Here is a 27,543-nt window from a genome sequence, read left to right as displayed (position 1 = left end):
TCATGTCTCACCATGTTCGCTTCCCAAACCACGTCTACATTTAGCGAGGCAAAATAAACTTACACGGTGGTGACAAGGGTGTATAGATCAGACCTACCTGAAATGAACTACTAGGTAATGACATAGCCATCTGGCAATAATAAATCCTATCATGCAATCCTACCACAAAAGGACTAAGTGCATAATATAAACATAGGTAATTGGAAGAATGGTCAAATGTGAACTTGCCTGGTAATAGTTGATGAAGATGATATCGCTCTCAAAAATTTACTTAATAGAACTATTCATCACTCTCCAATGAAAATCTATAAAGTCAAACATTGCACTCACATAAGCAATCATAGCATAATAGTAAAACTATCATAGACAACATGTGCAAAACAACATGTGACATAGGGTGCAAAGATGTGATGTGTACTAAAGTGCATACATGGCATAATAGTAAAACTATCATAGACAGACCATTTTTGTGTGGAAAATGTGTGACAATGGTCCAAGTGGTAGGGTTTGGCTACGGTGACATGGTTCAAAAAGAATCACATCAATCGGAGCTACGGTTTAGGAGATATGACCAATTGAAGTTCGAATTCAAATCTGAATAAAGTTCAAACTTGAATTTGGCCAAAAGTTTTCAAAGTTGGTTTTCTGGATAAAGCTATTCGAGACTAACATTTTGCCGCTGGTTTCATCGAATTTGGAGTTACGGTTAAAAAGATACGACCATTCAAAGTTTAGGGGCTAAACTGAAAACTCAGGGACTTGACCGTGAAAGTTTTATTCACGACCAGGTCCCTGGCCACGTGGCGGCTTCCTACTGGCCGAGCAGCATTCGCTGCGGAAGCTATTCGGCGAACTGCCGCTACCTAAGCAAAACAGCTACCGCGGCAACAAAAAAACCGAAGACCGGTTTTTAACTAAACCGCATGGTTTATTTAAAACCGTGGTTAACCGATCTAATCCAAATAAATAAAAAAAACTAAACTAAACGAACGAGGCGGAGGCTTGGCTTACAGCGGCAACGACGACAGGAGACGGCGGTGCAGGCGTCGGGCGGCGGACAGGGCGGCGGCTCCGGCGGTCCTCATCGGCAACGAAGGGGTCGGGAAGGTCGGGCGCGCCGTGGGCGGCGTGCTGGTGGGGTCGGTGGGCGGCGGGGTGGCCAGTGACGAGCAGAGGGAGGCGGCAGAGCTCCGGTGCAATGGCGAGGACGCAGGTCGTCGGGGCGTCATCTCCGGTGGTCCCTAGGGGCAAAAACGATGTCAACTAGATGCGGTAGATCGAGAGAATGATATTGATAGAGAGATTGGAGGCCGGGGTGGTCTACGAGCAACAAAAACAACGGCGAGGTCCTCCGGCTCTGGCGAGATCCCACTGACGAAGGCGGCGGCTGTGATGAGCGAGGGGGGCGATCGAAGTGGCAGAATCGAACGAGGGGCATCGGGGGCATTTATAGGCGCGAGGAGAGGCTGCGAAGTTGCGGGGATGAGGCTTATCCTGAGAGCAATGGCGTCGGTTGCGGGCGCGGCTCGTGCTCTATCCCGAGCGGGATGAACGGGAGGTTTGGGACGATGACCTGGGCAGCGGGCCCCACCTGGCAGTGGCAGCTGCGTGCGAGCGAGAGGGAGACGTCGGGCGTGCGAGGCGCTCGGGCGGCCTGGGACGGCCTGGCCGGTCAGGCACTGGGCCAGATGGCCAGTTGGCCAGTGGGCCGAGCGGCTGGGTGGCTGCTGGGCCGGCTGGCCAGTGTGTGCGTGCGTGTGTCTTTTTTTTATAGAACAAAAACTACAACAAAGCAAAAATAAAAATAAAAATAAAAATAAAACAAAAATTACATAGGCATATTATATACCAAAATGCTCAGAAAAATACCAAGAATAAGATGAACTATTTTCCAAGTTCAAATATAATCCAAAATAAATCATAAAAGTCAAACAATGCTGCTGTTACATTTAAAATCAATAAAAATCATTTTTAAAAACAATGCTGCTATCAAATTCATTTTCTCCTAATTTTCTATTGCAGGGAATCATTTTACCCTTATTTCCATTTATTTATTTTTAGGAGAAAAATATTTTGAATTGAAACTCTAATAACTCCCAATTGGATTTGAATTTGGAATTTCAAACTACTTCAAATGGAAAATGAGTTTCAAATAACTTCAAAGTGACTTCCAATTTATTCCTTTGAAACTTCCCACTCTCTTTCTTCAAATATGAAGAAGTCATTTTATCTTCCCTCATGAACTCATTGAGTTGCTTAAAGTTTCTAAGTTTGAAATATTTCAAAATGGAATTCAAATCATTTTCAAACCCCTTTTCATTTCTTTAAATGGAAGAAGTCATATCATCTTCACTCTAGGGTTTTGTGATGAAATGAATTTGAATTCAGGAAGATCAAGATGCAAGATGCAAAGATTTGGGAAAGTCCTTTTATTCCCTCTCATTCAACTTTCAAAAAGTTTTCAATTTCTAATCATTTTCACACAATCAGTCACACAACAATAAAACAAACAATCATAATAATTTACTTAATATAACATTCCAAAATTTAGAATTTTGGGATGCTACAGCAAAACTGTTGCAAGGAATCAAACATATCATATTCAGTGATCTACAAGTTTTATGTAGGATTTTATGACTAACCATGTGAATGACCAATTCATGTCAACTCTCTAAATAGATATAAGTGAAGTAAGAGAGTTTAATTCTTTCTACAAAATATATGCCCATGCTCTAACAAATATAAATGAAGCAAAAGAGCATTCTAAAAATGGTGGTTTTCTATGTGTAGGGAAACATGCAATCCAAACTTCAAATGATATAAGTGAAGCACATGAAGCATTCTATAAAGCCATACTCCAAATATATAAGTGAAGTGTAATGAGAATTCTATAAATCAACCAAGGACTATCTCGTACCAGCATGGTGCATAAAAGAAAAGTGGAAACTAAATGCCAAAGACGCTCCAAGATTTATGCATATCATGTGACGAATAAAAATATAGCTCCAAGTGAAATTACCGATGATCGTTAGAAGAAAGGGGGGATGCCTTCTGGGGCATCCCCAAGTTTGGTTGCTTGGGAGTCCTTGAATATTTCCTTGGGGTGCCTCGGGCATCCCCAATCTTAGGCTATTGCCACTCCTTATTCCTTCATCCATCGTGATCTCTCCCAAAACTTCAAAACAACAATCACACAAAACTCAATAGACAACTCGATAAGATCCGTTAGTATAATAAAGCAAATCACTACTCAAAGTAATGTTGTAAACCAATTCATATTTTGTTTTTGCATTATAGCTACTGTAATATAACTTTTCCATGGCTTAATCCACTGATATAAATCGATAGTTTCATCAAAATAAGCAAATTATGCATCAAAAACAGAATCTGTCTAAAACAGAACAGTCTGTAATAATCTAAACATTCACCATACCTCCGGTACTCCAAAAATTCTATCAAAATTAATAAAAAAAATTGTATATAAAGACAGTGCAAAAAGTTTCATAACCATTTGACGTTCCAGCAAAAAATGTAAAATCGTGCGCTACATGCAAAGTTTCTGTCCTGCACCGTACAAACCAACAAGCATCTAAAACATCCTAAAGGCAAACCTTGGCACATTATTTTTATAATACAATGGAATTGTACAAGGGGATAATTATTTTTGTTGAAAAGTTTCTATAATCAAGATTCACAAAGTTTCCGTGAGAATGTGCAAAGTTTCTGTGAGAATGTGCAAAGTTCAAGCATGGTTATTGAAAAAGTTTTGGGTTCCCCTATTTATTTTTTTGTTTTTATACTTTATAAAAGCACACAACAGAAAAAAATGACTCTCTAAAACTTCCGGGTTGTCTCCCTGACAGCGCTTTCTCTAAAGCCATTAAGCTAGGCATATAGTGCTCAAGTAATGGATCCACCCGGATCCCAAGGTATATCAAAGACAATTTTAATTAACAATGATTTTTAATTTAGTGGTGAGCACAAAGTAACATATATCATGTAATGACGAAGTCTAACTCTCTTCATATGCATCGGCATGTCATAAAAGAACAATTCATGCACACAAAGTAAAGGCCAATGCACAGTATAAACATTTTCTTGCAGTTTTTTCGTGTTGGAAACATAAAGAGGCGGAGATGTAGTTCCTCTCTCATAATAATTGCAAGTAGGAGCAGAAAGCACATGCATATTATAGCTATAAAAATCATCATGTGTAATAGTAAAATGCAACCCATCAATATAATCCTTAATAAGGGTAAACTTCTCCGATATAGTGTAGTTGGGAGAATTCAAATAGATAATAGGACTATCATGCGTGGGTGCAATAGCAACAATTTCATGTTTAAAATAAGGAACTATAGCAAGTGCATCCCCATAAGCATAATTCATATTGGCATCTTGGCCACAAGCATAGCAAGCATCATCAAAAAGTGATATTTCAAGAGAATCAATGGGATCATAACAGTCATTATAGCAATCATCCTTTGGTAAGCACGAAGGGAAATTAAACAATGTATGAGTTGAAGAGTTACACTCATTAGAAGGTGGGCACGGGTGATCAATCCGTTCTTCCTCCTTTCGTTCTTCGCTCTCCTCCTCATCTTTTTCATCCAATAATCTCACAATGTCATTAATTTCTTCTTCCATAGACTCCTGCAAAATATTAGTCTCTTCTTTGGATAGCGGAGACTTTCTCAATAAACACATCAATATCGGCATTGTATTCATAATTCTCATGGCAATATTTAAAGATAGCTAAATTTTCAGGTCTATAAACTGAATCATCAAAATCTTCAAACTCTTTAAACAAAGATTCAATTTCATAAGCACCCATAAAAGCAACAAATTCTTCTATTCATTCCACATCATAGTAATCATATATACCTCTAGCATAAGAAGCCAAGGTTACATTATCATTAAATTTGCATGAAAAGGGAAGGTGTGGAGCCTTCATCCTAGAGCAACAAGTATAATCATATCTCAAGCATAGTTCCCGAGCATACCAATGCAACATATGAACTTTATCCCATAATAGTTTCCCTTTTTGAGTCAAGCAATAATCCCTAAAGTATTCACGTTGATCCAACGTGTCTCCCATAACATAATTGAATGGTGTTTTCTCAGGATTATCAAAGTAGTACATAATCTCTTTCACATAACCAGCATCGAGGGTTTTAGGAGGTTCCCCATCTCCATGAGTAGCAGGTACACCTATTTTTTTGGTATTTTGTGTTCCATACTCATAGCTAAAGATAGAGAACAACTTAGAACAGCAAATAAAAATTACTTTGTGATAAAGCAAACAAGCACACACGAGAATATTCACCCCACGCTATTGCTCCCCGGCAACGGCGCTAGAAAAAGGTCTTGATAACCCACAAGTATAGGGGATCAATTGTAGCCTCTTTCGATAAGTAAGAGTGTCGAACCCAACGAGGAGCTAAATGTAGAACAAATATTCCCTCAAGTTCTATCGACCACCGATACAACTCTACGCACGCTTAATGTTCGCTTTACCTAGAACAAGTATGAAACAAGAAGTACTTTGTAGGTGTAGTTGGATAGGTTTGCAAGATAATAAAGAGCGCGTAAATAAAAAGTAGGGGCTGTTTAGATGAAGACACAACTAAGTTAGTTTTGGTTGAGAGCTTTTTGTCACACAAGAAAGTTATTTGTCCCTAGGTAATCGATAACTAGACCGGGTAATCATTATTGCAATTTTATTTGAGGGAGAGGCATAAGCTAACATACTTTATCTACTTGGATCATATGAACTTATGATTGGAACTCTAACAAGCGTCCACAACTACTAAAGATCATTAAGGTAAAACCCAACCATGGCATTAAAGTATCAAGTCCTCTTTACTCCCATATGCAAACAACCTACTTACTCGGGTATGTGCTTCTATCACTCACGCCACCCACCCTAAGAAAATCATGAATTTATTGCAACACCCTATAGCGGGGATCCCTCACGCTTGCGCGACACGGAGAGCACCATAGGACATCACCAATAATAAAACATGCAACTCAAACCAATCACGATCATCAATTAACCCATAGGACAAAACGGATCTACTCAAACATCATAGGATAGCCATACATCATTGGGAAATAATATATAGCATTGAGCACGATGTTTAAGTAGATTTATTACAGCGGGTAAAAGAGGGGTTACACCTCTACATAGAGGGGGGAAGAGTTGGTGATGACGGCGGTGAAGTTGTTGGTGAAGATTGTAGTGATGATGATGGCCCCGGTGGCACTCTGGTGCCACCGGAAGCGAGGGGGAGAGAGCCCCCCTCCTTCTTCTCCTTCCCTGACCATCTCCCTAGATGGGAGAAGGGTTTCCCCTCTGGTACATGGCCTCCATGGCATGGGAGGGGCGAGAGCCCCTCCGAGATTGGATCTGTCTCTCTGTCTCTCTTTGTTTCTGCATTCTGGGATTCTCCCCTTTCACCGTTTCTTATATATCCGGAGATCCGTAACTCCGATTGGTTTGAAACCTTTGCTCCGATTTTATTTCCGAAAATTAGCTTTCATGCGGCCGAAGAAGAGCAGTAACCGCTTTACGGGGGGCCCACGAGGGTCAGGGGCGTGCCCCCTGCCTCGTGGCTCCCTCGGGCACCGTCTCGCGTTGATTTTATTCCCATATTTCACATATATTCCAAAAATAATCTCCGTCTGTTTTTATCCCGTTTGGACTCCGTTTGATATGGATTTTCTACGAAACAAAAAACATGCAAAAAACAGGATCTGGCTTTGGGCACTGGATCAATATGTTAGTCCCAAAAATAGTATAAAAAGTTGCCAAAAGTATATGAAAGTTGTATAATATTGGCATGGAACAATCAAAAATTATAGATACGACGGAGACGTATCATCCATATGTAATTGAGTAGATCCTGATCAGCTCGAAGCTGCTACTGCTTCTTTTTCAGGCTTCTTGCAGTGGCAATTAACCGGCGCTTGAAGTGCTCTTGTTCGAGGGGTTCCTCTGGCACGATGAAATCTTCGTCGCCGAGGCTCACATCCTCTTCGGAGACCGATAGGTAATTATTGTCCTCCGAGCCTTCGTTCCCGATAGGATCGTCGGGATTAACTTGCCCACCCTCCCAATCATCATGTTTGGATGTTGGCTCGACAGGGGCTTCGGGGTCTTCAGCGTTCTCCGGAGTGTTATTCTCTTCGGTGCCGGTATTGCTGTCTTTTTGGCAATGCGATTTTGAGCGGCGCCGCTGACGTTGATGTTTTGGAGGTGCTTCGGCAAGCTTGTCCTCAACCGGATTCTCCTTGCCGTCGTTGCCATCCTCTTTAGGTGTGTCCACCATGTACATGTCGTATGTGGAGGTGGCCATCCATCTCCGATGAACGGAGGGTTTTGGCCTTGTTCGTCTCCGGCATCGTCGTCCATACCGTCGATGTCTTCGGAGGCGTAGTCCAGCATGTCGGTTAGATCCTCGACAATGGCTATGAAGTGGGTGGTGGGTGGGTCGTAAAATTCACTGCTCTCAGCCCCTAGTCTGGGTTGGGCATAATTCGGAAGCGATCCTTCCGCAATGGCGAACGATCACATTAAGTCCAGAGCCTTGTTTAAAGGAGAGGGTCGGGCGGAGAAACAAGAGTCTGTGGGGCTGTCCGGAGTTGGAGCCTCCTGGCGGCGCCCGCTTGACACGGACCTCGAGAGTTCGGACCTAGAGTCTGGCAGAGTGTCCGGCGCTTCTCCGGCAGCAAGCTCCATAAGTGCAGAGAGTCCGAAGGGCTCTAGACTCCCGTCTTCGGACCTCTCGGCATGCTCTGGATCTAAGGCCAGAGTGGTAATCGGGGCCGCGAACCCTTCGAAGATCAAATCTCCTCGGATATCAGCGACATAGTTTAGGTTCCCGAAACATATCTGATGACCAAGGGCATAGCTGTCAATCTGCTCGAGGTGGCCAATCGAGTTGGCACGTAGCGTGAAGCCGCCTAATACGAAAATTTGGTCGGGGGGGGGGGGTCTCCCTCGAAACAGCATCATTGCGGATGATCAAATGAGTCATCGAATCCTTTGTCGACAACACAGAGGAACTCTCAATGAAAGCACCAATGTCGGTGTCAAAACCGGCAGATCTCGGGTAGGGGGTCCTGGACTGTGCGCCTAAGGATCGAAGGTAATAGGAGGCAGGGGACACGATGTTTACCTAGGTTCAGGCCCTGTTGATGGAGGTAATACCCCACTTCCTGCTTGATTGACTTTGATAAGTATAAGGGTTACAAGAGCTGATCTACCACGAGATCGTATGGCTAAACCCTAGATGTCTAGCCTGTATGATTATGACAACCTCTATGGACTAAACCCTCTGGTTTATATAGATACCGAAGGGGGCTAGGGTTGTACATGGTCGGTTTACAAAGAAAGGAATCTTCATATCCAAACGCCAAGCTTGCCTTCCACGCCAAGGAGAGTCCCATCCGGACACGGGGGAAAGCCTTCTATCTTGTATCTTCACGGCCCACCAGTCTGGCCCATGTCACATAGCCCGGACGCCCGGGGACCCCCTAATCCAGGACTCCCTCAGCCGCCACCTCCTCTCTTCCACTAGGGCCCATGAAGGCCCATCAACCCCCCAGGGGGTTCCGGTAACCCCCCGATACTCCGAACAATGCCTGAACTTATCTGAAACCTTTCCGGTGTCCAAACATAACCTTCCAATATATCAATCTTTATGTCTCGACCATTTTGACACTCTTCATCATGTCCATGATCTCATTCGGGACTCCGAACAACCTTTGGTACATCAAATCACATAACTCATAATAAATCGTCATCGAAGGTTAAGCATGCGGACCCTACGGGTTTGAGAACTATGTAGACATGACCGAGACACATCTCCGGTCAATAACCAATAGCAGAACCTGGATGCTCATATTGGTTCCTACATAGTCTACGAAGATCTTTGGTCAGACCGCATAACAACATACGTTGTTCCCTTTGTCATCAGTATGTTACTTGCCCGAAATTCGATCATCGGTGTCATCATACCTAGTTCAATCTCGTTACAGGCAAGTCTCTTTACTCATTTCATAATGCATCATCCCATAACTAACTCATTAGTCACTTTGCTTGCAAGGCTTATAGTGATGAGCATTACTGAGAGCGCCCGGAGATACCTCTCCAAAACACGGAGTGACAAATCCTAATCTCGATATATGCCAACTCAACAAACACCATCGGAGACACCTATAGAGCATCTTTATAATCACCCGGTTATGTTGTGACGTTTGATAGCACACAAGGTGTTCCTCCGGTATTCGCGAGTTCCATAATCTCATAGTCATAGGAACATGTATAAGTCATGAAGAAAGAAATAGCAATAAACTAAATGATCATAGTGCTAAGCTAACGGATGGGTCTTATCCATCACATCATTCTTTAATGATGTGATCCTGTTCATCAAATGACAACACATGTCCACGGCTAGGAAACTTAACCATCTTTGATTAACGAGCTAGTCAAGTAGAGGCAAACTAGGGACACTCTATTTGTTTATGTATTCACACATGTACTAAGTTTCTGGTTAATGCAATTCTAGCATGAATAATAAACATTTATCATGATATAAGGAAATATAAATAACAACTTTATTATTGCCTCTTGGGCATATTTCCTTCAGTCTCCCACATGCACTAGAGTCAATAAATCAGGTCTGGTACAAATCAGGTCTGGTACACAGTAAGGCACAAATCAGGTCTGGTACACAACATTGCATACATGATAGAACCTATGGCTGAGGCATAGGGAATGACTTTCATTTTCTCTCTATCTTCTGCAGTGGTCGGGCATTGAGTCTGACTCAACTTCACACCTTGTAACACAGGCAAGAAGCCCTTCTTTGACTGATCCATTTTGAACTTCTTCAAAGCTTTATCAAGGTATGTGCTTTGTGAAAGTCCAATTAAGCGTCTTGATCTATCTCTATAGATCTTGATGCCCAATATATAAGCAGCTTCACCGAGGTCTTTCATTGAAAAATTCTTATTCAAGTATCCTTTTATGCAATTCAGAAATTTTGTATCATTTCCGATCAATAATATGTCATCCACATATAATATAAGAAATGCTATGGAGCTCCCACTCACTTTCTTGTAAATACAGGCTTCTCCAAAAGTCTGTATAAAACCATATGCTTTGATCACACTATCAAAGCGTATATTCCAACTCCGAGAGGCTTGCACCAGTCCATAAATGGATCGTTGGAGCTTGCACACTTTGTTAGCACCTTTTGGATCAACAAAACCTTCTGGTTGCATCATATACAACTCTTATTTAAGATATCCATTAAGGAATGCAGTTTTGACGTCCATTTGCCAAATTTCCTAATCATAAAATGCAGCAATTGCTAACATGATTCAGACAGACTTAAGCATCGCTACGGGTGAGAATGTCTCATCGTAGTCAACTCCTTGAACTTGTCTAAAACCTTTTGCAACAAGTCGAGCTTTGTAGACAGTAATATTACCGTCAACGTCAGTCTTCTTCTTGAAGATCCATTTATTCTCTATGGCTTGCCAATCATCAGGCAAGTCAACCAAAGTCCACACTTTGTTCTCATACATGGATCCCATCTCAGATTTCTTGGCCTCAAGCCATTTCACAGAATCTGGGCTCATCAGCGCTTCCTCATAGTTCGTAGGCTCGTCATGGTCAAGTAAAATGACCTCCAGAACAAGATTATTGTACCACTCTGGTGCGGATCTTGCTCTGGTTGACCTACGAGGTTCGGTAATAACTTGATAGAAGTTTCATGATCATCAGCATTAGCTTCCTCACTAATTGGTGTAGGAACCACCGGAACCGATTTCTGTGATGAACTACTTTCCAATAAGGAAGAAGGTACAGCTACCTCATCAATTTCTAGTTTCCTCCCACTCACTTCTTTTGAGAGAAACTCCTTTTCTAGAAAGGATCCATTCTTAACAATGAATATCTTTCCTTTGGATCTGTGATAGAAGGTGTACCGAACAGTCTCCTTTGGGTATCCTATGAAGACACATTTCTTCGATTTGGGTTCGAGCTTATCAGGTTGAAGCTTTTTCACATAAGCATCGCAGCCCCAAACTTTAAGAAACGACAACTTGGGTTTCTTGCCAAACCACAGTTCATACGGTGTCGTCTCAACGGATTTCGATGGTGCCCTATTTAACGTGAACGCAGCCGTCTCTAAAGCATAACCCCAAAACGATAGCGGTAAATCAGTAAGAGACATCATAGATTGCACGACATCTAATAAAGTGCGGTTACGACGTTAGGACACACCATTACGCTGTGGTGTTCCAGGTGTCTTGAGTTGCGAAACTATTCTACATTGTTTCAAATGAAGACCAAACTCATAACTCAAATATTCACCTCCACGATCAGATCGTAGAAACTTAATTTTCTTGTTACAATGATTTTCCACTTCACTCTGAAATTCTTTGAACTTCTCAAATGTTTCATACTTATGTTTCATCAAGTAGATATACCCATATCTCCTCAAATCATCTGTGAAGGTCAGAAAATAACGGTACCCGCCGCGAGCATCAACACTCATCGAACCGCATACATCAGTATGTATTATTTCCAATAATTCTGTTGCTCGCTCCATTGTTCCGGAGAACAGAGTCTTAGTAATCTTGCCCATGAGGCACGGTTCGCAAGCATCAAGTGATTCCAAAAGCCCATCAGCATGGAGTTGCTTCATGCGCTTTACACCAATATGACCTAAACGGCAGTGCCACAAATAAGTTGCACTATTATTATTAAACTTATATCTTTTGGCTTCAATACTATGAATATGTGTATCACTACTATCAAGATTCAATAAAAATAGACCACTCATCAAGGGTGCATGACCATAACAAATATTACTCATATAAATAGAACAACCATTATTCTCTGATTTGAATAAATAACCATCTTGCATCAAACAAGATCCAGATATAATGTTCATGCTTAATGCTGGCACCAAATAACAATTATTCAGGTCTAAAACTAATCCGGAAGATAGATGTAGAGGTAGCGTGCCGACCACGATGACATCGACTTTGGCACCATTTCCCACGTGCATCGTCACCTCGTCCTTAGCTAATCTTCGCTTAATCCGTAGCCCCTGTTTCGAGTTGCAAATATGAGCAACAGAACCAGTATCAAATACCCAGGCGCTACTGCGAGCATTAGTAAGGTACACATCAATAACATGTATATCAAATATACCTTTCACTCTTCCATCCTTCTTATCCGCCAAATACTTGGGGAAGTTCCTCTTCCAGTGACCAGTCCCTTTGCAGTAGAAGCACTCAGTCTCAGGCTTAGGTCCACACTTGGGCTTCTTCACTTAAGCAGCAACTTGCTTGCCGTTCTTCTTGAAGTGCCCCTTCTTCTATTTGCCCTTCTTCTTGAAACTAATGGTCTTGTTGGACATCAACACTTGATGCTCTTTCTTGATTTCTACCTCAATCCGCAGCCTTTAGCATTGCGAAGAGCTCGGGAACTGTCTTATCCATCCCTTGCATATTACAGTTCATCATGAAGGTTTTGTAGCTTGGTGGCAGTGATTGAAGAACTCTGTCAATAACACTATCATCAGGAAGATTAAGTCCCACTTGAGTCAAGTGGTTGTGGTACCCAGACATTATGAGTATATGTTCACTGACAGAACTATTCTCCTCCATTTTGCAGCTATAGAATTTATTCGATACTTCATATCTCTCAATTCGGGCATTTGCTTGAAATATTAACTTCAACTCCTGGAACATCTCATATGCTCCATGACATTCAAAACATCGCTGAAGTCCCGATTCTAAGCCGTAAAGCATGGCACACTGAACTATCGAGTAGTGATCAGCTTTGCTCTGCCATACGTTCATAACATCTGGTGTTTCTCCTGCAGTGGGCTTTGCACCTACCGGTGCTTCCAGGACTTAATTCTTTTGTGCAGTAATGAGGATAATCCTCAAGGTACGGACCCAGTCCGTGTAGTTTCTATCATCATCTTTCAACTTAGCTTTCTCTAGGAACACATTAAAATTCAAAGGAACAGTAGCATGCCATTTATCTACAACAACATAGACATGCAAAATACTATCAGGTGCTAAGTTCATGACAAATTAAAGTTCAATTAATCATATTACTTAAGAACTCCCACTTAGATAGACATCCCTCTAGTCATCTAAATGATCACGTGATCCATATCAACTAAACCATGTCCGATCATCACATGAGATGGAGAAGTTTTCAGTGGTGAACATCACTATGTTGATCATATCTACTATATGATTCACGTTCGACCTTTCGGTCTTAGTGTTCCGAGGCCATATCTGCATATGCTAGGCTCGTCAAGTTTAACCTGAGTATTCTGCTTGTGCAAAACTGGCTTGCACCCATTGTATGTGAACGTAGAGCTTATCACACCCGATCATCATGTGGTGTCTTGGCACGATGGACTGTAGCAACGGTGCATACTCAGCGAGAACACTTATACCTTGAAATTTAGTGAGATATCATCTTATAATGCTACCGACATACTAAGCAAAATAAGATGCATAAAAATATAAACATCACATGCAATCAAAATAAGTGATATGATATGGCCATCATCATCTTGTGCCTTTGATATCCATCTCCAAACCACCGTCATGATCACCATCGTCACCGGCTTGACACCTTGATCTCCATCGTAGCATAGTTGTCGTCTCGCCAACTATTGCTTCCACGACTATCGCTACCGCTTAGTGATAAAGTAAAGCAATTACATGGCGATTGCATTTCATACAAGAAAACGACAACCATATGGTTCCTGCCAGTTGCCGATAAATTTTACAAAACATGATCATCTCATACAACAATTTATATATTGTCATGTCTTGACCATATCACATCACAACATGCCCTGCAAAAACAAGTTAGACGTCCTCTACTTTGTTGTTGCAAGTTTTACGTAGCTTCTACGGGCTTCTAGCAAGAGCCCTTCTTACTTATGCATCAAAACTACAATGATTTCTTGTCAAGTGTGCTGTTTTAACCTTCAACAAGGACCGGGCGTAGTCAAACTCGATTCAACTAAAGCCGGAGAAACAGACACCCACTAGCCACCTATGTGCGAAGCACGACGGTAGAACCATTCTCATGAACGTGGTCATGTAATGTCGGTTCGGGGCGCTTCATCCAAAAATACCGCTGAATCAAGGTATGACATGCTAGTAAGCAGTATGACTATTATCGCCCACAACTCTTTGTGTTCTACTTGTGCATATAACATCTACGCATAAACCTGGCTCGGATGCCACTGTTGGGGAACGCAGTATTTCAAAAATTAACCTACGATCACGCAAGATCTATCTAGGAGATGCATAGAAATGAGAGGGGGAGAGTGTGTCTACGTACCCTCGTAGACCGAAAGCGGAAGCATTTAGTAACGCGGTTGATGTAGTCGAACGTCTTCATGATCCAACTGATCCAAGTACCGAACGCACGGCACCTCTGCGATCAACACACGTTCAGCTCGATGACGCCCCTCATACTCTTGATCCAGTTGAGGCCGAGGGTGAGTTCCACCAGCATGACGGCGTGGTTTCGGTGATGATGAAGTTACCGACGCAGGGCTTCGCCTAAGCACTACAACGATATGACCGAGGTGTGTAACTGTGGAGGGGCACCGCACATGGCTAAAAGATCAACTTGTGTGTCTATGGGGTGCCCCCTCCCACGTATATAAAGGGGGAGGGAGGAGGAGGCCGACCAAGGGTGGTGCGCCCAAGGGGGGCAGTCCTACTCCAAGTAGGATTCGCCCCCCCCCCCTCCTACATCCACAAGGAGAAGGGGGAAGGAGAAGAGGGAGAGAAGGAAAGGGCCTCCCCAACCCTAACCAAATTCGGATTCAGCTTGGGGGGCGCGCGCCTCCACCTGGCCGCCGCCTCCTCTCTTCCACTAGGGCCCATGAAGGCCCATTAACCCCTTGGGGGTTCCGGTAACCCCCCGGTACTCCGGAAAATGCCCGAACTTATCCAAAACCTTTTCGGTGTCCAAACATAACTTTCCAATATATCAATCTTTATGTCTCAACCATTTCGAGACTCCTCATCATGTCCGTGATCTCATCCAGGACTCCGAACAACCTTTGGTACATCAAATCACATAACTCATAATAAATCGTCATTGAACGTTAAGCATGCGGACCCTATAGGTTCGAGAACTACGTAGGCATGACCGAGACACATCTCCGGTCAATAACCAATAGAGGAACCTGGATGCTCATATCGGTTCCTACATATTCTACAAAGATCTTTATCGGTCAAACCGCATAACAACATACGTTGTTTCCTTTGTCATCGGTGAGTTACTTGCCCGAGATTCGATCGTTAGTATCATCATACCTAGTTCAATCTCATTACCGGCAAGTCTCTTTACTCGTTCTGTAATGCATCACCCCGTAACTAACTCATTAGTCACTTTTCTTGCAAGGCTTATAGTAATGAGCATTACCGAGAGGGCCCAGAGATACCTCTCCGAAACATGGAGTGACAAATCCTAATCTTGATCTATGCCAACTCAACAACACCATTGGAGACACCTGTAGAGCATCTTTATAATCACCTAGTTACATTGTGACGTTTGATAGCACACAAGGTGTTCCTCTGGTATTCGGGAGTTGCATAATCTCATAGTCATAGGAACATGTATAAGTCATGAAGAAAGCAATAGCAATAAACTAAACGATCATAGTGCTAAGCTAACTTATGGGTCTTGTCCATCACATCATTCTCTAATGATGTGATCATGTTCATCAAATGACAACACATGTCCATGGCTAGGAAAGTTAACCATCTTTGATTAACGAGCTAGTCAAGTAGAGGCAAACTAGGGACACTCTGTTTGTCTATGTATTCACACATGTACTAAGTTTCCGGTTAATACAATTCTAGCATGAATAATAAACATTTATCATGATATAAGGGAATATAAATAACAACTTTATTATTGCCTCGAGGGCATATTTCCTTCACAACATTCTTACTAAAGCATAATTACTCACCAACATAACTCAAAACTATTACTAAGAATCAAGTTTATTTTGTCCAATGATCTACATGAAAGTTTTTATTATATCTGTTGGGGATATTACCACCGGGAGTAAACCGGCTAGGAGAGGTCGGATTATCCCCATGATGGATGCTTTATTCAAAGGCCCATGAAGACAAGGATGGTGGCACTTCAGGAAGGCCTAAGGCCCAAAGGCGGGTTAAGGCCTGTAGACATAAACCGACATGAATATGTAACTTGTATTGTAAGTTAGAAGGAATAGAGACCGAGCCGGACACGTTTATGATCCGGCCTCGGGACTCTATAAACCGGCGGGCGTCAACCTATGTATATGAAGGGACGACCCGGCAGTAGTTTAGGGACAACAACAACTCGAGAGCCAGGCAAAGCGGATTCACTCCCTGGTCGTCGAAACCCCAGCAATTCCATCACAACTAGACGTAGGATTTTACCTTCATCATAAGGGGCCAAACTAGTATAAAACTCTCGTGTCCCTTGTCTGTTTTAACCCCTTTAAGCTAACCCGTAGCGATGGATCCACGACTAAGTCCTTTCACGAGGACATCTGCCATGAAAAAACCACGACAGTTGGCGCCCACCATGGGGCTATCGCACGATGGTTTCAAGTTCTTAAAGGGAAGCTTCGAAGGACTCAAGGGATACGCTGTGGGCCGAATGACTAAAAGTCGTCGCGGCAAGCTCTACATCGACGACGCGAGATGGGGTCCCGAGGCCGGTTCAATTGAGTATGGGTACCGGGTTCCGTTTGGCGGAATTCACGTCTTCATCGGCAAGATCGACGAACCAGGCCCTGAGCCGGACATCTGCACCGACCTCATCGAGACGGCTCAGCGTGCAAGCCCTGCCCAGGTTCAACCCGCAGTAAGGCATGTCTTCATAGGTGTCATTCATGGAGCGGAATACGAGGATGGACCGACATCTGATGGATAAACCGTTGTCTGTTCCAACGGCGAGTCTTCAACCAGAGAGACCGAGTCCCTGTACCAGCTGCAGGATGGCCGGATTAGTGGAGGTTCTGATGGCAACAGTATTCCGGACCCCCTCGATTTGCCAAGCGGGTCGCGGTCTTCATGGCTGGTACACAGCTAGCACAACACTTTTCTACAGCTGCGGCAATGATCTCCAGTTCAACAACAGTAACACTAGCAGGAGCAGGGGGCTCTGTGCTGCCTCCGGCTCAGGTTTTGTCCGATTTGTTTGACGCTTTAGCAACATTGCTGGCAGCAGAGGTGGATGCGGCAGACCGAGATCAGCATAACACAGACATTGCAAAGGTGAAAGATCAGATAACTCAGGATAAAGCGGACCTGGCAGCAAAGAACGCCAGGATGGCTATAGAACGGGCCGAGTTAGAAGCTCAAGCCTACCGGCTTAGGCTGGATCAAAGCGCCTCAGATGATGTCAGGGGGAGGAGATACCGGTCGCACCTCCCACTGGGTTATGAACCAAGAAATCTCTCCAACACGCCAGGAGCAGGAACCAGTGACCAGCCGGTGGTAAACCGGACTGAGGCACCGGTAACAGGAGCGCATGTTCAGCCGCGCATGATGGACCCGCCCTGTCAGAACAACATTGTGTCACAGTGTGTTCCGACGCCCCCGGGGCATTACTCCAACCCGTTGGATAACATTATGGCCGCCACTTCACGATTGGCAACTCTCCCGATCGACGGCGAGTCACCGGTGGCGGTTGAAACACGACGGGCTAGGGAACTCCTCCAAACGGCTTTAACCCAGCAGCAAGCTTATTCGCATAGTCGTGAGAGGATCCATTCCACCCCCCCCCCATCCAAGCCGGAGTTACAGTAGGCATATTGAGGAACTGGCTGTGTCAAGAAGTGCGCGACACCGTAACCCGGCGGGTGGTGGTGCTAATGCACAAGATGTGGTGGATCATGGCCGAGCATGTCGAGAGGCCAAGTTAGCAGCTCAACACGCAGCTCGTCAGCCTACTCCGGTTCTTCCGACCACCTCAGTGGAACCGGGTGTGGTCTTCCATTTTTTGGGGGTACCATGCCTCACCCCAGCCTTGCGTAATGTGTGACTGCCCAAGGATTTTAACGGCCCTTGTAAGGTGCCCAATTACACTGCCGATTTGCCCCCTGAGTCATGGGTTGAGATTTATGAGATGGTGATGGAGATGCTGGATGTGGATGAAGCGGTATGTGCTAAGTATTTCAACATGATGTTGGAAGGAACAACTCGTACTTGGTTAAAGAGTCTACCCGCTAACTCCATTGCGTCATGGGCCGAGTTAAAAGTCGGTTTATCCAGAATTTCAAGGATACATGTAAGCAACCCATGTCAATTATGGACCTAGCCGCTTGTGTTCAAGAGGATGGGGAGTCTACGACCCATTGGGTGAAGCGAGTCTCAGCTATTTTGCATTCATCAGACCGCATCAATGCAGATACAGCAGTTTTGACGTTGGAGGGCAACTGCCGGTTCATGCCATTAAAACTGAAGTTGGGAAGGCTCAAACGTCACTATAATGACATGTCAACACTTATGGCCACTTTGGTTAAATATGCCGAGTCAGATAGTACCAAGGACCCTGATTCTGAAGAGGACAAACAAGGGAAGGGGACAAAGAACGACAGTGCTAAGGGGCAGCAGCATAATCCGGCAGGTCATGGGAACAATGGTAAGCGCAAAGCGGACAATAGCCTAGACTTTGTGGCTAACACCAATGCCTAGGACAACGGTCAGCGTCGTAAGGGTAAACCGCCTTAGAGGGGTGGAGGGTCAGGCCCCAATTTGGAGCGCCTACTAAATCAACCATGTCCAAAGCATGGATCGAAGGAGAAGCCAGCTTCACATCTTTGGAAGGATTGTTTCATCATGCAAGAGTTCAAAAATTCCAATATGTTCCAATACGACAATGGCCCGCCCGGCGGTTCAGGAGGTGGTGTTCATGGGCCGGGTAATGGCGGCGGCAGCTCCGGTTCAGGATTCCAAGGCCATCAGACCGGACATGGCAATCAAGGTAATCAGGGCAATCAGGGAGGTTATAACCATCAGGGGAATCAGCAGCAGCAGTCGGGTTATCAGAGCAATCCGAAGCAGTTGAATAGTGGGCAGTATCATGTCTTTACCACTATCTTGTGTAAGCGTGATCAGAAGCTTCACAAAAGGGCCGTGAACTCTGTTGAACCGGCAATACCTTGGTATTTGCGCTGGTCTGAACAACCCATTTTATGGAGTCGAGAGGATCGCCCACCCTGGGTTGATAATCCGGGTCATCTGGCCTTAGTGGTGGCACCTCAAGTTGGGGGGTATAAGTTCACCAAGGTGCTTATGGACGGGGGGAGCAGTATTAATATTCTTTACTATGATACCTTCCGCCGTATGGGACTGAAAGATAAGAGTCTTAAATCGTCGAACACCGTTTTTCATGGTGTGGTGCCTAGTAAATCGGTGTATCCAGTGGGCAAGATAGCCCTAGAGGTGGCTTTTGGAGATGATCATGATTCAAGGTCAGAAACGTTGACTTTTGGTGTGGTGAAAATCAAGAGTCCATATCATGCCCTGTTCGGACGACCGGCTTATGCCAAGTTCATGGCGAGGTCGTGTTATGTTTATCTGTAGCTTAAGATGTCGGGTCATAAGGGGACCATCACAGTACATGGGAGCAGGAAGATTGCTTTGGAATGTGAAGAGGGTGATGCAGCTTATGCTGAGTCGTTTTGTGCCACAGAGGAGCTGAAGTTTTATAAGGATAATGTTGATCCGACAGACATGACTTCTTTGAAAAACCCAACTACGGAGCATGACCCGGCGTTGAAATTTAAATCATCTACAGACACTAAGGTGGTTGATTTTGTTCCTGGCGATTCATCCAAGCAGTTCAGCATCAGCGCTAACCTGGATCCCAAATAGGAAAGCGCGCTCATCGAGTTCATCCGTGAGAACTGGGACATCTTTGCATGGAAGCCTTCTGACATGCCAGGTGTACCGAGGGAACTCGCTGAGCACACACTTAATATAGATCCTAAGTTTAAACCGGCCAGGCAGTTTCGCCGCCGCTTCAACGAAGAAAGGCGTAAGGCTATTGGTGAGGAGGTAGCTCGGCTGTTGGCCGCAGGGTTTATCGTGGAGGTCTTTCACCCTGAGTGGCTGGCTAATCCGGTGCTAGTTCTTAAGAAAAATGACACTTGGCGGATGTGTGTGGACTACACGAACTTGAACAAGGCTTGTCCAGCTGACCCCTTTGCTCTCCCTCGTATTGATCAAATCATTGATGCTACGGCGAGGTGTGACCGTTTGTGTTTTCTGGATGCTTATTCTAGTTATCATCAGATCAAAATGGCAGTTAAAGACCAGGAGAAGACAACTTTCATAACTCCCTTTGGAGCCTTCTGCTATGTATCTATACCTTTTGGGCTCAAGAGTGCCCAGGCGACTTATCAGCGATGTGTTCAGAATTGTCTTCATAAGCAGATTGGGCGCAATGTTCATGCATATGTGGATGACATTGTGGTGAAATATAGGAAGGAGGAAACATTGATAGATGACTTGAAGGAAACCTTTGATAACCTTCGGGTTTATAAGATGATGCTTAATCCGACCAAATGTGTCTTTGGTGTTCCGGCAGGCAAGCTCTTGGGTTTTCTGGTGTCTAACAGGGGCATTGAGGCTAATCCGGAGAAGATCACAACTATCACCTCTCTGGCTAAACCGGCATGTATCAATGACGTTCGACATTTAGCGGGCCGGATTGTGGCTTTGAGCTGGTTTATCAGTCGTCTTGGGGAGAATGCTATCCCTTTATATCAGATGCTAAAGAAAACGGATGACTTTGTCTGGAGTGACGCGGCTGATAAAGCATTTGAGGATTTGAAGAGACAGTTAGCTGAACCGCTAGTCCTTGCGGCTCCGGTCGATAAAGAGCCCTTATTGCTATATGTGGCTGCTAATGCCCGGGCTATTAGTGTGGCTATTGTTGTGGAGCACAAGGAGGCTGGAAAGGAGTATCTGGTTCAACGGTCGGTTTATTATATCAATGAGGTGCTTATCGAGTCAAAGAAGAGGTATCCGCATTGGCAGAAGATGGTGTATGGGGTTTTCATGGCAAGCCGAAAGCTCAAGCATTATTTTCAGGGTCATCCTATCACAGTGGTCAGTTCAGCCCCTCTGGGAGATATCATTCAAAACAAAGAAGCAACTGGCCGGATTGCCAAATGGGCTATTGAGCTTGGGCCTCACAGGATAAAATATACGCCTCGCACGACAATCAAATCCCAAGCACTTGTGGATTTCATCAATGATTGGATAGAGTTGCAGGCACCAGAGGAAAAGCCAGATGACACATATTGGACCGTTCACTTTGATGGGTCTAGACAGTTGGAGGGCTCGGGGGCTGGAGTCATATTAACTTCCCCATGAGGTGACAAGTTTTGTTATGTTCTCCTCTCAATGTTCCCTTGCACTAACAACGCGGCTGAGTATGAGGCCTTACTCCACGGTCTGAGGATGGCTAAGGAGATGAACTTAACCCGGGTTAAGTGCTTCGGTGACTCAGACCTGGTGGCTCAGCAGGTATCTGGCACTTGGGATTCTAAGGATCCACTCATTGCTGCATATCGACGAGAGGTGGACATAGTGGCTGGTCATTTCAAGGGTTGTCATGTTGACCATATAGACCGGCGAAAGAATGATGTTGCGGGCGCTTTAAGTCGTCTAGGCTCTCAGCATAAATCGGTGCCACCTAATGTCTTCCTCGACGTACTTCATAATCCGCCGGTCAAGATACCCACGGAGGAGGAGTTGGCTATTCCTGAGCAGGAGGCATAGTTGGTGGTGGCTTTGCATGTTATACCGGATTGGACAGTCCCGTGCCTGGATTACATGAACCGGGGCGAGTTACCGGATGATGAAACCTTGGCCCGGCCGATAATCCGGCGATCCAAGTCAATGACCATTATCAACGGGGAGCTACATCATTACAGCGTCACAGGAGCAATTCAACATTGTGTGTCTCCTCAAGAGGGTTGTGAGATTTTGCGAGAAATCCACAAAGGAGATTGTGGTCACCACGCCGGTTCAAAATCCTTGGTGGCTAAGGCTTTTGGTCACAGCTTTTATTGGTTGACGGCTCATGCTGATGCTGAGGATTTAGTAAAAAGCTATGACGGTTGTCAGAAATTTACACGCCACGCTCATGTTTCGGCTCAAGAGTTGAGAATGATTCCAATCACTTGGCCGTTTGCAACTTGGGGGCTAGATATGGTTGGACCCTTTAAGAGGTCCAAGGACAAAAAGACCCACCTGTTGGTGGCGGTTGATAAGTTTACCAAGTGGGTAGAGGCAGAGCCAGTCAGTAAGTGTGATGCAGCCACGGCGGTCCAATTCATCGAAAAGGTGATATTCCAGTTTGGTTTTCCACACAGCATTATAACTGATAACGGTACTAATCTGTCCAAGGGTGCTATGGAGGAATTTTGTCAACGTGAGCACATCCGGCTTGATGTGTCATCAGTGGCTCACCCCCAATCTAATGGTCAAGAAGAGAGGGCAAATCAAGAAATTTTGAGAGGTATTAAACCCCGGCTTATGGTTCCTTTAAAGCGTATGCCGGGTTGTTGGGTGGAGGAGTTACCTTCCATGTTATGGAGTATCAACACCACACCAAACAGATCAACGGGTTACACGCCTTTCTTCATGGTTTACGGAGCAGAGGCGGTTCTTCCTAGTGACATCCGTCATGACTCGCCCCATGTGGCGGCTTACGTTGAAGCTGAGAATGAGAAAGCAAGTCAGGACTCACTGGACCTGTTAGATGAGGAGCGTGATTTAGCAGCAGCACGTTCGGCGATTTATCAACAAGATCTCCGGTGTTATCACATCCGCCGGGTTAAGACCAGAACTTTTCAAGAGGGCGATCTGGTGCTCCGGCTCATCTAGGATCAGACTGATATGCACAAGTTATCCCCACCTTGGGAAGGACCTTTTGTGGTCAGCAAAAATTTGCACAATGGATCATACTACCTTATCGATGTTCGAGAGCACGAAGACTCACGTAAATCGGAGGAGGAGACCAAGCGGACGTGGAATATAGATCTTCTTCGGCCTTACAATACCTGAGCCACATGCTCTTCTTATGTACAAACGTATGACAATGTATATATTATATAATAAACCGGAGCCTCAGTTAAAGCGGGGTATCTGTTGTTTTTTACATCGTGTGTGGTTACATGGGGGCTTCTACTTATAAAACAGAGTTCTATTAACCCAGCTTATAAAGCCACACAGATATAAAGGAAATCACTAGGGGGCTTGGTCGTATTCGAACCATAGCTACACCTCTTGATCGTCTTAAGGCCAAACAGGGAAATCACTAGGGGGCTTGGTTGTATTTACACCATAGCTACACCTCTTGACTGGTTTAAAACCAAAAAAGGAAATTATGTGGAACCAAAGAGAGTATGTTGCAAAAAGCACAACTCAAACATAGGTACCCACTGAGCACAACTCAAATATTACTTGGGGGCTCCTTGCTTCTCAAAGAACAACGAGCTTGCACCCTTGTAATAGGCTATCAAGCCAGGCTTGGAAGCCAGGTGTATTCACCTAAAACCCCGGGTTATCCTGCCTCTTTAAGTAAGCCACTCCATCCAGGTAAACCTAGTATGACCCATCGAACGTTTGGCAAGTCAATCACATAGACCCTGAACTTGTCAAAGTTAAAACGGTGATTGGTTAAAGATTGAGGTCCATCTTAAAAGGCTTTGAAAAATGGTTTAACTCAGCGGCCTGGCAGCCCATGAAAAGCCTTGCATATTTTTCTCGTATTTGTTGCAAATGTTTTTGTTAGGACCCCGATTCTAAGTCACACCGATCTAGCCTGTAACACCTCATATCACTTTGCGGCCTCACGCACGGTATCCCCACGGGTGCCGCCTTACCTTGGCCCGGGATCATTTGCGCCTTTTGGCTCACGTATATGATAGTGTCGCTAGCATCCATATGACAGAGAACCCGGGCCGACATGACTAGTCATGAACCCAAAGTGGCACTAACTTACGGGGACAGGCATACATGAATCAACATCGAGCATGTCGGTCAGCAGTGTGTGAATCCGGGCTGTAGCAACTGGGCTAACATGACTCCGGGAACCCAGGCTGTAGCAGGCTAGCAGGACTCCGGATGTCACCGCGTGACATTTCCCCGATGGGACAGACATAGGAACGAAGCGAATCACATGCCGGCCAGTCTAAGTGTTCCGGAGCAGTAGTGCTGGGCTAGCAGTACTCCGGTGAATCGGGCTGTAGCGGACTACTATGGCTCATGGAACCACAAGACTACATTTCCCCATAAGAGAGGCTACCAAGGATGAACAACTAGGTTGTCAGATCCCACACATACCAAGCATTTCAATCATACACACAATAAGCTCGATATGTGTAAATACAACATGGCATCACAACATAACTCTACGACTCAAGTATTTATTCATTAGGTTCTGAGGAGCAAGCTATTACAAACATTGGTCTCATGACCCAACATTCAGAGCATACAAGTCAAAGCACATGCGGAAGCATACCATGTCTGAGTACAGACATCTACAAATGAAAAAGGCTGAGAAGCTTGACTATCTACAAGATACTGTCGAGGGCACAAGATCGTAGCTAAGGTATCAAGCTAAACGTCGAAGTCCACACGGAACTACTAGCGAGACTGATGTCTCTCCGCAAAACATAAAATAGGCAAACGTGAGTACAAATGTACCCAGCAAGACTTACATCAGCACTAGCTACATATGCATCAGTATCAACAAAGGGGGGTGGTGGAGTTTGACTGCAGCAAGCCCACTTTGACTCAGTGGCTATCCTAAACTATGACTGCAAGTAACTCTTTTGAGGTGGCGCACACGAGTCCACATATTCATCATATCAATACACCACTATGGATCCGCTTCCATCTCCCTACGAGAACGCCATCCATAGCACTCACGCTTATCTTGCGCATTTTAGAGTATCCACTTTCACTTGTCTATGAACTATGCAAGGGGTCCAAGTTTCCATATCTGAGGAATTTGGCTATTCGAATAGATAATGATAACCCTGCAGGGGTGTACTTCTTCACACATGCTCTCGCCAGTTACCACCATGTACACATCGTGTACCTCGACAACCTTCAAGCAGAAGCCTGGCGAGGGAGTTGGCCACGACCTGACTAACCACACAAGTCTCTCATCCAGGTTTATCGCCTATTCGGGTTCCATCCGCAAGGAGATCCGGCCGGGGTGTCGCTCACGGCCCCAAACGATGTGTGTAGGGTTCCCAAGCCCACCATCTGGGTGCCACTTGGTACACCGTGCCACTGTGCCTAGTCTGTCCCAAGCCCACCTGTACCGGGTGCCACTTGGTAGACTACTAACACTACCTACAAACACCAGAAACTAGTTGCAACTCCTGGACAAAGATCAAGTTGATTAATAAGCCGAGAGGGGCCGAGTTATGGGAACCCAATGTGTGGTAGTAACTGTTCATGGATCACAAACACAGAACTCGGTTCCTGAGAACGGCTGCAATGATACAACCCACCATGTACTCCTACATGGCCTCTCACCTCTACCTTTACCAAATCATGTTCACTCACTTAGCTCTCAACGGTAGGACATGTTCACCACATTCCAATTCATTCCTGATGGATTAGACCTGACTCAACTCTAAGCAGTAGCAGGCATGACAACAAGCATGAATGAGTAGGCACATCAGGGCTCAAACAATTCCTACTCATGCTAGTGGGTTTCATCTATTTACTGCGGCAATGACCGGTCATGCAGAGGAAAGGGGTTCAACTACCGTAGCATGTAACAGTTGAATCGTTGTTGTCCTAATGCGGTAAAAGAGAGCAGGAGCGAGAGAGTGGGACTGTATCGGAATGAACAAGTGGGTTTTGCTTGCCTGGCACTTCTGAAGATAGTACAGCTCTTCATCGGTGTCAATGATCACAACGTCGGAACAACTTCTACCGAGGGGGAACAACACCGGCAAACAGAGAAGAAACACGATCAATGCAATGCACAATATGATGCATGATCATGACACGGCAATAATGTTATGATTTGCACTAATGCATCTAGCAACAATTTAAATGAAGTCCATATGGACCAAGGGTTCATATGCAAACTCCATATTTAGCATTTAAAATGCCATTATCATGTTTTCACTTATACAGTGGGTATAAGTTGGTTTAACATCCATGAAAGTAGCATAAATGGATATATTGCATTTTTCTGATAATTTTTCATATATAATTTATTTCATTTGGAGTTACGGTTGATTTAATATGATTTTTAGAAGTTTTGGCTATTTTCTAAAAATAATAAATCATTTCTCATTTATTTCAAAATTCGAGAAAGTATTTACTGTGTCAGCCCAACGTCATGATGATGTCAGCAAGTCAACAGGGCTGGTCCGGTTCAAACCTGACGTGTGGGGTCCACACATCAGTGACACAGTTAACTAACAGGGTTAATTAAAATTAAACTAAACCTAATCTAGTTTAGTTAAGGCCTGGGCCCACATGTCAGAGGCTAACCTATCTAACTAAGTTAATTAATGCTAATTAATCTATCGCTTAATTAAGCAGGGGCCTGGCCCACATGTCAGTGGGTTAGGGGGAAGTCAAACCCCGGTCAAACGGGGTCAAACCCGCCGGACCTGGTCCACGGCTTGTCGCCGGCGATGACAGAGACGACGGGGCGGCTCGGGAATGCTCTACAGGGCACCATTTTACTCGTGGTTTGTGGCTACGGCTAGCTGGCAATGTGGCGCATCTAATGGAGCGAACGGGAGGAGCTGGGATGGCCTGAGCCGAGGGCGGCAAGCTCTTTTGCAGCCGCCGGAGTTCGGACGTCGGTGGTTTTGCTGCTGCGGCGTGCTAGACGGCGAGCGGATGCACTAGCGAGGCTCTACGGGGTGCGGGGAGAGGTTTGGACTCGCCGGGGGGACCATTTTGTCATCGGAGCTGCGTCGGCGACGAGCTCAGGCGGCGGCGGTTACGGTCATCGGCGACGCAGCGGCTATGGCATGCAAGCGAGGGGAAGGAAAGGGGGTTTCGGACCGTGGCCTCACAGAGATTGCAGCGATGCAGACGGCAAGCTCGGAGGAGGTCCAAAGCGAGCGGGGCGGCGGAGGCGATCTCATCGTTAGGAGGTCAAAGACGAGCTCGGTGAAGACGTTCGTGGGCCTCCGGCGGGGCGTGGCTCGGTGAGGCGGTCGAGGAAGAAGTGGCGGAGCTTCCAGGCGCGTCGGTGATGTGTGGGGTGGCCGATGGCCGCGGCGGAGCACGGTGGCGACCTCTGGTGCGCTCGGGAAGAGAAGGGGAGGGAGCCAGAGGAGGGGAGGAGCTGCGGGTGTGAGAGAGAGAGGTCAGGGGGGCGTGGCGTCGTCTGGAGCAGTCCAGGACGTCGGCAGAAGCAGGAGGTGGCCAAGCGTGTGGGCGAGCGCGGCGGCCACA

Source organism: Triticum dicoccoides, chromosome 3A, assembly GCF_002162155.2.
Source record: "Triticum dicoccoides isolate Atlit2015 ecotype Zavitan chromosome 3A, WEW_v2.0, whole genome shotgun sequence".
Taxonomy (NCBI): Eukaryota; Viridiplantae; Streptophyta; class Magnoliopsida; order Poales; family Poaceae; genus Triticum; species Triticum dicoccoides.
This window is presented reverse-complemented; position numbering follows the sequence as displayed.